Source organism: Oryctolagus cuniculus, chromosome 4 (assembly GCF_051225735.1).
Source record: "Oryctolagus cuniculus isolate XC-2025 breed Fujian yellow rabbit chromosome 4, ASM5122573v1, whole genome shotgun sequence".
Taxonomy (NCBI): domain Eukaryota; kingdom Metazoa; phylum Chordata; class Mammalia; order Lagomorpha; family Leporidae; genus Oryctolagus; species Oryctolagus cuniculus.
The window spans coordinates 13,531,776-13,544,139 of NC_142870.1; the positions used below are offsets into that span (position 1 = coordinate 13,531,776).

General features: G+C 45.3%; 1 protein-coding gene across 15 annotated transcripts in view; it reads left to right on the top strand.

Annotated features, from left to right (window-relative positions):
* The window catches only part of TIAM1 (TIAM Rac1 associated GEF 1), a 443,084-nt gene that overhangs the window by 222,239 nt on the left and 208,481 nt on the right, over positions 1 to 12,364 (top strand). For 2 of the 15 annotated variants that reach the window (XM_089331498.1, XM_070071882.2), the window contains exon 1: positions 7,029 to 7,219. The exons of 11 other annotated variants lie outside the window; for them this stretch is intronic. The gene's annotated coding sequence lies outside the window, so the exon portion shown is untranslated. Of the gene's footprint in view, positions 1 to 7,027; positions 7,220 to 12,364 lie in introns of those variants that run through there. 2 more of the 15 variants (XM_089331499.1, XM_051819223.3) reach the window with 2 other exon arrangements.

The window sequence follows — 12,364 nt, forward strand, 5'->3', positions numbered from 1 at the left end:
ATGAGGAGTAAGTGCACAGTGACTCCTGTTGTTGACTTAACAAATTGACACTCTTGTTTATGGCATCAGTAATCAACCTAGGCTCTTGTCATGAGGATCATGTACCTCTGATGGCTACACATTTTTTGGAGAGAAGGCAAGACTGAAATTTGAACTTGACCTGTTGTCTTCTTCATTTTGTTATTCAGCATTATCTTAGCACCCATGAAAATTCATGCTTTTTATTGCTGCTGACCAGAGAGGTGTCTTAAAGGTTCCATACCAGGGAAAAGTCAGACACTTGACCCTTAGGATCACTAAGTTCACTGTGTATATGGGCAGGACCACATCTGGCCCCAAATGGATCATTGCCATTTTATGCAAGGGTTCATGGACTTTTCCTCTGCCTTCTTCCTTAGCTTGATCCTCTGGTTGTACTGTTTTATTCCCATCCCCATTCCAGTTATAAACCTGGCTTCAGTTACGGCTGTGAGGGTACTTTAAAAACTTCATGAAAAATTGAATCAAAAGATAACTTTATTTTGGTGCAAAAAAATTGAAATGCAAACATACAAGAGGTATTCAAAAAGTCCATGAAAAAATGCATGTTATGGAAAGATTGTAGATTTCAAAAATTTTTGCACCAAAATAAATTTAATTTTCCCCAATCTTTTTTTTTTTAAAGATTTATTTTTTAAAGATTTATTTGAAAGTCAGAGTTACAGAAAGACAGAGGAGAGACACAGAGAGATCTTCCATCCACTGTTTCACTTTTGAAATGGATGCAATAGCCAGAGCCAGGCTGATCCAAAGTCAGGAGCCAGGAGCGTCTTCTGGGTTTCCCACATGAGTGCAGGGGCCCAAGGACTTGGGCCATCTTCCACTACTTTTCCAGGCACTTTAGTAGGGAGCTGGATCAGCAGCAGAGAAGCCAGGACTGGAACTGGTGTCTATATGGGATACCAGCACTGCAGGCAGTGGCTTTACCCACCACCCCACAGTGTCGGCCCCTCCCCAACCTTTTTGAAGTACTCTCACGTGTAGGCTACCAGTCAGCCCTGAAACTGTTGACTTTGATGTGTTACATAAAAGTTGTTCTTTTGCAAGGAAATCTAATCTGGGACAATGACAGCAAAGGGAGTTTTCAAATCATGGAAACATACTTGGACAGTAGAGCTAGGAAGCCAGAGAAAATTAAATTGAACATTGTCATTGGATTGTTGAGGAAACTGAAGTCCTTGGATTTTAAGGAACTTGCCACACACTTGCTGCAGTGTGTGCTGTGGGCAGCACTTAAAGATTGCTAAGAGTTTCCTGACTCCTTTTTTTTTTTTTTTTTTTTTTTTGACAGGCAGAGTGGACAGTGAGAGAGAGAGACAGAGAGAAAGGTCTTCCTTTGCCGTTGGTTCACCCTCCAATGGCCGCCACGGCCGGCGCGCTGCGGCCGGCGCAGCGCGCTGATCCGATGGCAGGAGCCAGGAGCCAGGTGCTTTTCCTGGTCTCCCATGGGGTGCAGGGCCCAAGCACCTGGGCCATCCTCCACTGCACTCCCTGGCCACAGCAGAGAGCTGGCCTGGAAGAGGGGCAACCGGGACAGAATCCGGCGCCCCAACCGGGACTAGAACCCGGTGTGCCGGCGCCGCTAGGCGGAGGATTAGCCTAGTGAGCCGCGGCGCCGGCCTCCTGACTCCTTTTTGACAGAGCTTCTGTGTTGTGGGACTATCCCTATGTTTTTGTTAGGTTTTCGGTTTTCAGACAGAGAAAACTTAATGCAGCACATCTCTATGTTTGGTCGGCACCATGTATAATTTGCAGTTGGGAAACTCTCTTGATTGCATCAGATTGAACGAGACATCACTGAATCCAGGGCTGATGCCCAGGCACCAGGGTAGGAGGGGGTGAATCCGCGTTGAGTCCTTCAGTCCGTTTCAAACATGAAAAATTGATTTTGGCAATCAGTGGTTAGATAACCGCAAAATGTATTCATGGGAAACCCTGTGAATTTCTAAGGTGAGCCGCAGGACATATTGGGATCTGTATGTGGAATTGCAGTTATGCTGGGAAATTGTGTTTGTACTTGGATTTGGATAATTCACTTGTGTTGATTGACACTCCTGTTGGGTGTCACCTAACTGCCGGAGGAGGACACCCCTCTCCAGCCTTACTGCCCATATGCTGACATAGGGGATTGCAGGTTGGTGTAGAGCACTTCTGGCCTTGTTGCTGGGACTCTCCTTCTTTCCCAAGTGAGCTGGACAAGGTGGAGTTTATGTCCATTGCAGGGACTGGGGTCAAATTCACAGAACTTAGTTCTGCTGACTGTAATATTGTGATGAAGCTGCCTGAATTCCAGGCCAACTTGGCTCTGCAAACCCATGAACAGAAATTGCAAAACATGTCTGCTTAAGGAAGACATTTGTGTTATTGGGAACACAATTTAAAAGTTTTAAGAGTCCGCTATAGGGGCCTATTTTATGGTGCAGTGGATGGCACCGGCATCCCATCTGAGCATCAGTTTGAGCCCCAGCTGTTTCACTTCTGGTACAGCTCCCTTCTAATGTGCCTGAAGAATAGCATAAGATGACCCAAGTACTTGGACCCCTGAATTCCACGTGGGAGACCTGGATGGAGTTCTAGGCTCTTGGCTTTAGCCTGACCTAGCCACAGCCATTGTGGCCATTTGGAGAGTGAAACAGCAGATAGAAGATCGATGTCTCTCTCTGTGTCTCTTCCCTTCTCCTGTAATTCTGCCTTTCAAATGGTCAGCTGTGGCTGTAGTAGATATAATATATAAAATAGCAAGTGAAAGACTGAGTTAAAAATATTTGGGGAAAATAAGCCTAAATAAACTCTCTATTGTGTTTCATTTCTGAGCGTAAATTCATCTCACAAAGGGAAAGAGGGGACTTAACCCTTTGTGACCTTCTCTCAATGTACCAAATGTTGTTTTGCCACATGTGTGTGTTTGTTATTACAACTGTCTTCTGTCTGTTTAGTTAGCTCTTGTGTCAGCATCCACTAATGGTATAAATACTTGATAAGGGTTTCTAGGTTTTCAAAATATTTTTACATAAATCTTTACATTTTCTGTAATTGATTATTTTTGTGACTTGAATCATGTGGCATCATCCCCGGTTTTATTCTGATCTTGAGAAACTGTGAGGAACAAATCAGTTGTGCTCCCTCTACTGGTTGTACTTTTTTTGGAGTAGGAATAGTTCACAATCATGCCCAAGTTCGTTGCTTCGGGAGGGACTCAAGGGCCTTCACATTTTCTTTTCCTAAATTCATAACCTTCTTAAAAGCAAAACCAGTACCTTTCAGAACTGCAGATTGAGAGGTTGACAGGTTGAAGAGGGGCAGGGGTTCTTGCTTCCTGCCCATCTGTCTAGGGGCCTGTGGAGGGACCCCTGGCTTAGAATTCTTCTGCGGGCAGAAGGACTCAGCCCTTTTGTTGTAGAAACACATTTGATGGGAAGAGATGCTTGTGTGTGTGTGTGTGTGTGTGAGGCTCAAGGCCATTGATTGGGATGTGTTGCCTTCCGATGTTGGTGAGTTTTACCTCTGTCAGGTTGGCTTGTCTGTCCAGGTCTTCTGAATGAAAGCAACAGGAGTTGCCCTATGTTAATTGTCTACTCACAGGTTGCTCAGGCTCTTGAGCTCAAGGAACCCTTGGGAATTCTCTAGAAGCAGCTAGAGGCTGCTGTTTATTTTCAGGCTTAAGGAATGGGGAGGGAAGTGGAGTCTGATTCAGTTCAGTGCTATATACATTTTTTTAAAAGATTTATTTATTTCTTTGAAAGTCAGAGTTACACAGAGAAAGGAGGGGCAGAGGGAGAGAGAGAGAGGTCTTCCATCCGATGGTTCACTCCCCAATTGGCCGCTAATGGCCACAGCTGAGCTGATCTGAAGCCAGGAGCCAAGAGCTTCTTCTGGGTCTCCTGTGCTGGTGCAGGGGTCCAAGGACTTGGGCCATCCTCTACTGCTTTCCCAGGCCATAGCAGAGAGCAGGATCAGAAGTGGAGCAGCCAGGTCTCAAACTGGCACTCATATGGGATGCCGGCACTTCAGGCCAGGGCATTAACCCACTGTGCCACAGTGCCTGCCCCTGCTACATGCATTTTTTAAAAAAAAGATTTATTTATTTGAAAGGCAGAGTTGTAAGGAGTGAGGGAGGGGGACACAAAGAGATAGAGATCTTCCATCCACTGTTTCATTCCCCAAATGGTTGCAGTGGGCGGAGCTGGGCCGATCCAAAGCCAAGAGCCAGGAGTTTCTTCTGGGTCTCCCACATGGGTGCAGTGGCTCAAGCACTTGGGCCATCATCTTTTGCTGTTCTCCCAGGCACGTTGACAGGGAGCAGGATTGGAAGTGGAGCACTGGGATTTCGAACCCGTGTCCATATAGGATGTCAGTGTCTCAGGCAGCAGCTTTACCTGCTACACTACAGTGCTGGCCCTGCAACATAACATTTTTAAACATTGATCATATGTCTGGACTCAGGGGACTTACAGGGAGCAAACCCACTGTCCTCTGCCTTCTTTAGAGAAACACTGAGCACCAACAACAGAAAACCCTTCTCTCCCTCCAAGCAGACATTAATATCAGAAAGATGAGTATGCCTGGCATCCCAGAGCTCAGAGGACACTTCTTGGGTGACGATGGGACCAGACAACCTGGGGCAAAGACATCTCCCCTTTGTAAGGCCACAGCTCTCACAGGAGCCTTCAGGGCGCTTGCATTCATTTTCCTGTGAGGGATTTGTCACATTCTGTTCCATAAGCTGTAATGAGATTACACTTCCTTCCTGTTTGGAGGGGAGTATTTCCAGCCCTGACTCATTATCAGTAGACGCGTGACTGATGGGGTATGTGGTGCCTGCCGTTGTCTTGTCTCCTCACATCTCTGCACACCCCTCCAACTGTGCGATCTCTGATGCTGAAGCTGATCCTCTGGCCTTATAAGGTCCTCCTCCTCTCCCTCTTTTCTTGATTGTTTTCATCCACATTCAACATCAGCCATTCGCTTAGTGTATGCATGGATGTGAGATTGCTTCGTAAACCATTGAATACTTTACTGTTTCTGACCTCAGCATCAGGTTTGGAACCCACGTGGATGCTTCCCAGGCAGCTAGTGCTGCTTGGTAGAAAAGGAGGAGAAATGGGATTCCATATGTATATTTTTAAGTCCCCAGAAAGTGTCTTCATAAGGTTGATTACGCTGTGTGTAATAAATCCACGAAATGAGAGTTGATAGTGAAACTTGCATCTCAGAGTTCTCACCTGCAGCATTCTTGGTGTCTTGGGGTGGGTAGTGCTTGCTTGTGGGGCTGTGCTGTACATGGCAGGATTTTGAACAGCACCCATGACCTCCACCCACTGCATGCCAGTAGCACCTCCTGTGCTGTGATGAACAAAAACAGCTGCAGATTCTGCCACATGCCCTCTACGGGCACCGTCACTTCTGGTTAAGAGCCTCCTCTCTGTCCTAACACTCTTACCTCTATTTGTCCTGTTCTTTCAGAAGTGTGCATGAGATTCTTCTTTATTTCATTCATCTATTAGCTCCTACTTATACCTGCCTTGTGCATTACCAAGAACATAAAGGTGAACCACACATCTCTCTCTCTCTGCATTTGTCTCTATTTGAGCCCAATTTGAAGGCATCATGGTTTCCATCTCATTGATTCTTATCACGATTATCCTGAGAGTTCCCCTCCTCGAGTATTGCTCCCAGCCTATGACTCTGGCTGTTATTTGAGTCACTGTTATTTCTTTAATGAACATTGTCTTTGCATATTTGTAGGCTGTGTCTTCGAGGAAAGCCCCTTGCAGTGTGGGTCCGTATCCTTGACTTTTGGTACACTATTAACTTATGAAATGATCATGCTGTAAGTGTCAGTTTCACCCATGAGTGCTTCAGCCATTTCTGACATGGCCTTAAATTTGTCACTCCAGATTTCTTCTCTAGTGATACTTTTCATTCTTTGTCCAGCCACCTGAGGCTTCATTTAACCTGTGATCACTTTAAGTTTTATTAATGAAACCTGCTTAGAAACCCAAGTCAAGCCCAGCAGAGGCATGCTCATTAGATTGCTTTCTTGTGAACTTGAAGCGAGTATGTTTCCTTTACAATTTTTAGAAGCTAATATAAAAATTGCTCATATGAAATTAGATATATGGTAGGTTTTTCCCCCTAGCGAGAGCAAAAGGGGGAAGTATTGTAAGAAATTTAAAAGAGAGCTTCAGCTATGCTGGTATTCTTTTAGGAACCAATTAAGAATAATTTATTTATTTTTAATTGTTTTTGAAAGGCAGAGAGACAGAGGCTGAGATCAGTATTCCACCTGCTGGTTCACCTCCCAAATGACCATAAAAGCTGGGGTTGGGCCAGGTCCAAGCCAGGAATCCTCAACTCAGGAACCCAATCCAAATCTCCCGTGTGGGTGGCAGGTACCCAGCTGTTTGCGCCAGCACTGTTGCCTCCCATGGTGCACATTAGTGGAAAGCTAGAATTGGAAGCAAAGCCGACTTGGACCCAGGCACTGAGATACGGGATGTTGGCATTCCAAGTGGCGTCAAACTCTGGGCCAAACACTCCCCTTTATGTTGGTAATTTTAATTTCTTTGTGTAGTATGGTAGACACTTTGCGTCTGTTATATTCTTTTTGAATGTGTTTTTGGCTATATGAAATACGTCTTGATATGTTTCAAAGAGTTCAGATCTATCCTTCCTAATCGATTGACTGTATATACAGAGTCTTAGGAACTGAGTTCCCTTCTCCTGCCTGAGACGGGGACGCGGTAGGGGGATAGTTAAGATTTTTAGCCTTTGGAACCCTTTAAGAGGCACTGCTTTCTTTCCGACAGAGCTTATGCTTTGTGCATAGTGGCCAGGCTCACCTGTAGGATGGTTCAGACAGACCTGTTGGAAACAGATTTCCTAGGGATGCACTGAGCAGGGTGCCAGGCCGCTGAGTGACAGCGCATTGCGAAGGCCGAGGGGTGGGGGAGTTACCCTGGAGAAGGAGGCGTGGAGGAGGGAGGTGGGTGGGAGGAGAGGGAGGAGCAACCAGCCTTCTCCCGCACGCCCGGTTGACCAGATTCATCACTGCACGAAACTTCGCTAGTCACACCCACTGCCTCCGCCTGCAGCCGGGGAAGGGTGCCGCTTCCTCATTTCTGTTACTGGAAGTTTGAGATCCCTGAAGCCGGGGACATGTGCGCCTCGCCGAGCAGGGGTGAGCTTTGATTTTCAATCCCGTTCTTTTCTCCCCTTGAATCGTGGTGTTGGGTGGTCCGAGGAAGCAGCTGCGTGGGCTCAGAACTTGGCGCCGTTCGAGCCGCGGGCGCTGTGTCTGGGGCTGGAGAACCCGAGCGTCCCGGAGCCCCCAGCCCAGCAGGAGCCCCCAGCCCAGCGTCTCCACGCTGCGCCCTGTGCCCCGGGCACTTCGCTTTGCTGGCTGAGCCTGGCGAGGTGGGCACTGGCTCCAGGGTAAAGGGATTCGGGCTTGGAAAGCGCTTCTTCTTGGGTCACTGAAGGCTGGTGAATGGGATACTGGGTCCGGAAGGAGCCAGTGAGATGGTGTCCCTGCCCGGGGCTGTCCCCTGCTGCGCGTTGGGTAATCACAGGTCCATGTGGTTGGAAGCGAAGCCCAGTGAAAGGCTTGGGATTCTAGTGAGAAAAAGTTCCGAGGAGGATTCTGAAGCTGCGACGCCTGGCTGGCACCTGGATGGGAGTGCTGGAGGGAGGCAGGAGAAGTCCCCGGCTTCTCATTAATTTGCCTCTAATGGGGTTAGTTCTGCTGCAGGCTTCTCGGCTGTGGAGGTGTTTATCTGGAGCCTTTTTGAAAACGTCAATTATTCTGCGGCTGCTGCTCTGTCTTCCGACTGATTGCCCAAGTCAATTTCGGGTGCGGTGCTGAGAGGAAGTTTGCGAGGAGGGTGGCATGGGGTGGGTGTTGGAATTAATGAGAGAGACAGTTCATATGTCCCAGGAAAGGGTGAACTTGGCCCAAATAAGGACTTTCAGAAATATTCTTCAGCTTTTATTTTGAGCTTGTCAGTGGCCTTTTCATTGATATGAAGTGTTTTGCTCACTGCATGGGGGTCAGATGGCAGCTTTGGGTTCACTGTTAACCATTTCGCATTCATTTCTTGTCTGGTCAACAGCCTAGGAATGCAGCTACCCCAGGAACTGGTGTGTGTGTGTGTGTGTGTGTGCATTTAGGTAAGTCCTTCCTAAGAATTTCCAGATAATTGTCTTAATTTAGGGACAGAGACAAAGATGAAGAAATTTGTGGTTCTTAGTCTGTTACAGCAAACCAAATACTCATTTTGCAAGTATTTCTCCCACTTCTGAGGTGAGTGCAATGAGGAGGGTGGTAATAGCTGGTTTTATCACGTTCCTGATCTCAGAGTGGAGTAAGGTGTGCTTTCTCAGCATACCTCCATCTGAACTTTCGGGATCAGGGGACAGGTTACTGGGGGCCACCATTTGCTGAGCTTGCCCTGTCCTTGTGTGTGTGTGTGTGTGTGTGTGTGTGTGTTTGTGTTTTTTTGAAGTGACAGATATGGATGCAAAGGAAATTACTTTTAAACCAGACCAGACATATCCCAGGGGAAGAAAAGCAGGTTTCAGGACTCTGGGCTGTCCTACCTGCTGGAGTCATGCGTGCTGGCTCCTTTGGGACTCAAGAAAGGATTAGACAGGTATACATGAACTTGATGCTGACACAAGGCATATGGCTTTCCACTCCCTGCTCCTGTAACTCACTCAACAGGAAAGACAACCAAATTGTATCTCGTGGTAGAGCTGGTGAAACTGAGTAATAGATGGGGTTTTATTGGACTACAGCCCTTAGCCAGAGAAAGGGGATGTGTGATTCATGCAGTAAAGGTTTTTAGATAGTGTCACATGGACAGTTAGGAGACTTTGCGAAGACATCTGAAAGAGATCTGAGAGAACGTTATTTCTGGATTATTGCTTTCATATGATTCTCTGTGTTACCCAGTAAGTAACCTCGTTTGACTCTGGCTATTGTATCTTTTTTTTTTTAATTGCAGATTTAATTTGTTTAATAGGTATAGAACCTTGAAAATTATTTTGATCTAGTAACCAAGTTTTATAAGAATTTTTCCCTTTCATGTATATTTTAAAGTGAATTGATATAAAGCTGTACACGTGATCCTATTATGATATGTTTTGATATGTTTAAAAACTGCAGCATCTATAGCAATGTTTCCTTTTTCGTTCTTGGCATTGATCACTTGTGCCTTTTCTTGATCAGTGCTGTTAATGCATTCTGTTTTGTTGGCCTTTTGGAAGAACCAAATTTGTCTTTTGTTTGTATTTTAATTGAAGCACAAATGTCATACCACCTCCTTTCTGGGATTCATATATGGTTTTAAAATTCTGCCCCATGGAACTCTGTCAAAAAAGGTTTTACAACGGCCTTTGAAAATAAGCAGCCGAGTCCCTTGGAGGCAAAGAGGAAGGCATTATGTATTTATCTTTGTGTCTTTGACACAGACTATGTCTTTCAGTTTTATTAAAACATACCTTCTGTTTCCTGAGTACCATATACATTGGATCCAGTTGTTCCCAGGTGGGTTTTATGTATTGACTGGGGCACACCCTGTGAAATTGTTTTGGAAACATCTAACTAGAATTTGCATGAGACTTACTGGTAATTTGATGTGAATTGTAGGTGTTTTCAACCCACTTGACAATACAGATTTACCTTGTGCTTGAGCATAGCAAATTTGCTCTAATTACTGTAGAGTGTTTCATTTTGATTCATATTTAATGCATAAAACTGAGCAATCTAAGGTTTTCTCAGAACTTCTTTCTGAGTGTATGGCAATAGAAGATCAAGAATGCTGGAGTCAGAAAGGGCCTAGGTTTGAATCCCAGCTCTTACACTTTCAGCTGTAAGACCTTAACAAAGTCGTATAGCGGCAGATGTTGTGGTGTAGCAGGTTAAGCTGCCACCTGTGATGGTAGCAACCCAAGCAACCCATATCCACCCTGGTTCCTGTCCCGACTCTTCCATTTCCTATCAGCTTTCTGCTAATGGCCTGCAAAAAGCAGCAGAAGATGCCCCAAGTGTTTGGGCCCTGCCACCCATGTGGGAAACCCCAAAGAAGCTCCTGGCTTCCTCCTGTCTCAGCCCCAACCATTACCATCATTTGGAGAGTGAACCAGTGGATGGAAGATTTCTCTTTTTTTCTCTGTCTCTCCCTCCCTCTGTAACTCTACCTTTTAAATACAATAAATAAATCTGTTTTAAAAAAAGTTGTCTAACCTCTCTGAATTTTCCTTTCCCCAGCATATGTGAGTCCAGTATAAATGTTCATTTCAGGCATGTGTCACATAGTTTGGCACAAAGCAGGCACTTACGCATCATAGTACCTTGTGTATTTTTTCAGTTCCTGGCCTTTTTTCTGTTGTACCTCCATCCTCACCACCTCTCTCAGTGCCTTCTTTCCAGAAAAGTGAAAAGTTACTGTAGTGGAATAAACAAGAACCATGTTGCAGCTGGTGCTGTGACGTAGTAGGGTAAGCCTCCATCTGAGGTGCCAGCATTCCATATGGATGCTGGTTTGTGTCCCTGCTACTCCACTTCCAATCCAGCTCTCTTCTAATAGCCTGGAAAAGCAGTGGAGGACGCCCCAAGTGCTTAGGCCTCTGCAGTCACATGGGAGACCTGGAAGAAGCACCTGGCCCTTGGCCTAACTTCTCCTATTGCAACCATTTGGGAAATGAACCATTGGATGGAAGACCCCTATATCTGTCCCTCTCTGTCTGTAACTCTGCTCTCAAATAAATAAGTCTTAAAAAACAAAAAAACATATTCCTCATTCACTCTCTGCCTTCTGTGCAAGTGGGATATCTTGGTTGCTTTTTGTAGTTTTATCTACCTCAGGTTATTGATGTGAATTTCTCCCCTCCAGTTTTTTATCTTACCTTTCTAGGATCTGTTTCCCCCACTTATGTCATTTTCTGGAGGATCTCACTGCTCTGTTCTTATTTCTTTTTCCTTTTTGGTAGAAACAAAATGAGTACAAAGCCCAAAACTTGGCACACACTGCGGTGGTGTAATGTAGTGGGTTGCTTCTACGAAGGCAAAGTTTCTCAGATTTAGATACTTGGGAATTTAATTTGGAGATAGATGGTGTTGGTGATTACCATATCAGTTTTGTGTTACCACTGCATTTTCTGAGAAAATGTTTCCAGACCTTGGGGTCCCCAGTACTTTTGGGGAAGCCTGAAGTGAATTGTTTAGTACTATGGTTGATCTCGCAACTTAGAAGGGAAAATAAATCTTAGGGTGGAGGAGGTTGACTGGTTAAAATTCCTTCACAAAGAATATGGCATTTTTGAAGATGTCCAACCATACATCATTCATTCCTCCTACGATTGATCACATCTTGCGGAATGCATGGCATAGCTTACTCATATTTGTCTGTGCATCAGGTATTGCAAAGGGCTGCTGGGGGAATGCGAAGGGGTTGTGAGCTAGGAGGGGCTTCATTTGCTTTGTGATGTTGTGCTTCAGTCATTCCCAGCTGTACCCAAGGACTGAGCCTGGCTTTGCATTTCGTACAGTGAATAGGCCTGGAGTATGGAGTTGTTTTTACAGAAGACAGATTGCCTAGCTGCACTTGGGCTGGCCTGTCCGTGGTGACCCAGTAGTGCTGTTTTGTTCTAGCCGAAGCTTTTATGAGGATGAAGAAGAAGGAGGAGGTGTAGCTTTCGTAAGTGTTTTGCAATGCCGCCTCTCCAGTTTATTTTGATGCTGTTGTATGGAAACAAGTGTTAGTGTGGCTTTGAATTGGTAAAATGTCCAGGGAAGAGGACACCACTTTTGGGAAGTTTTATTTGCTTAATGGTTGGGTATAGATTTGTGGACCTAGTAGTGTTGAATCGCAGACCCTCATTCAGTATCTTGGAATCACGTGCTCCAGTGTTTGTTTTTGTTTATGAGGTTTCGGTGGGCAAGCCTGACCACTGCCTAGATGCTTTGCACAAAACTATAGTTAAGTCAGGGCCTGTTAAATGCTTCTTTGGTTACTAAATACTAATTGCTTATTAAAACACCAGTTCTGAGGCCAGCATTAAGGTACAAAGGTGAAGATGCCATATCCCGTATCAGTGTGCCTGGGTTCAGGTCCCTGTTACGTGTCTTTTTTTTTTTTTAAACATTTCTCAAAGATTTATTTGTTTACTTGAAAAATAGAGTTACAGAGAGAGATAGGTAGAACTTCTATGTGGTGGTTCACTTCCCAAATGTCCATAACATCAGGGGCTGGGCCAGGTTGAAACCAGAAGCCTGGAATTCCATCCTGGTCTCCTACCTTGGTGGCATGGGCCCAAACACTTG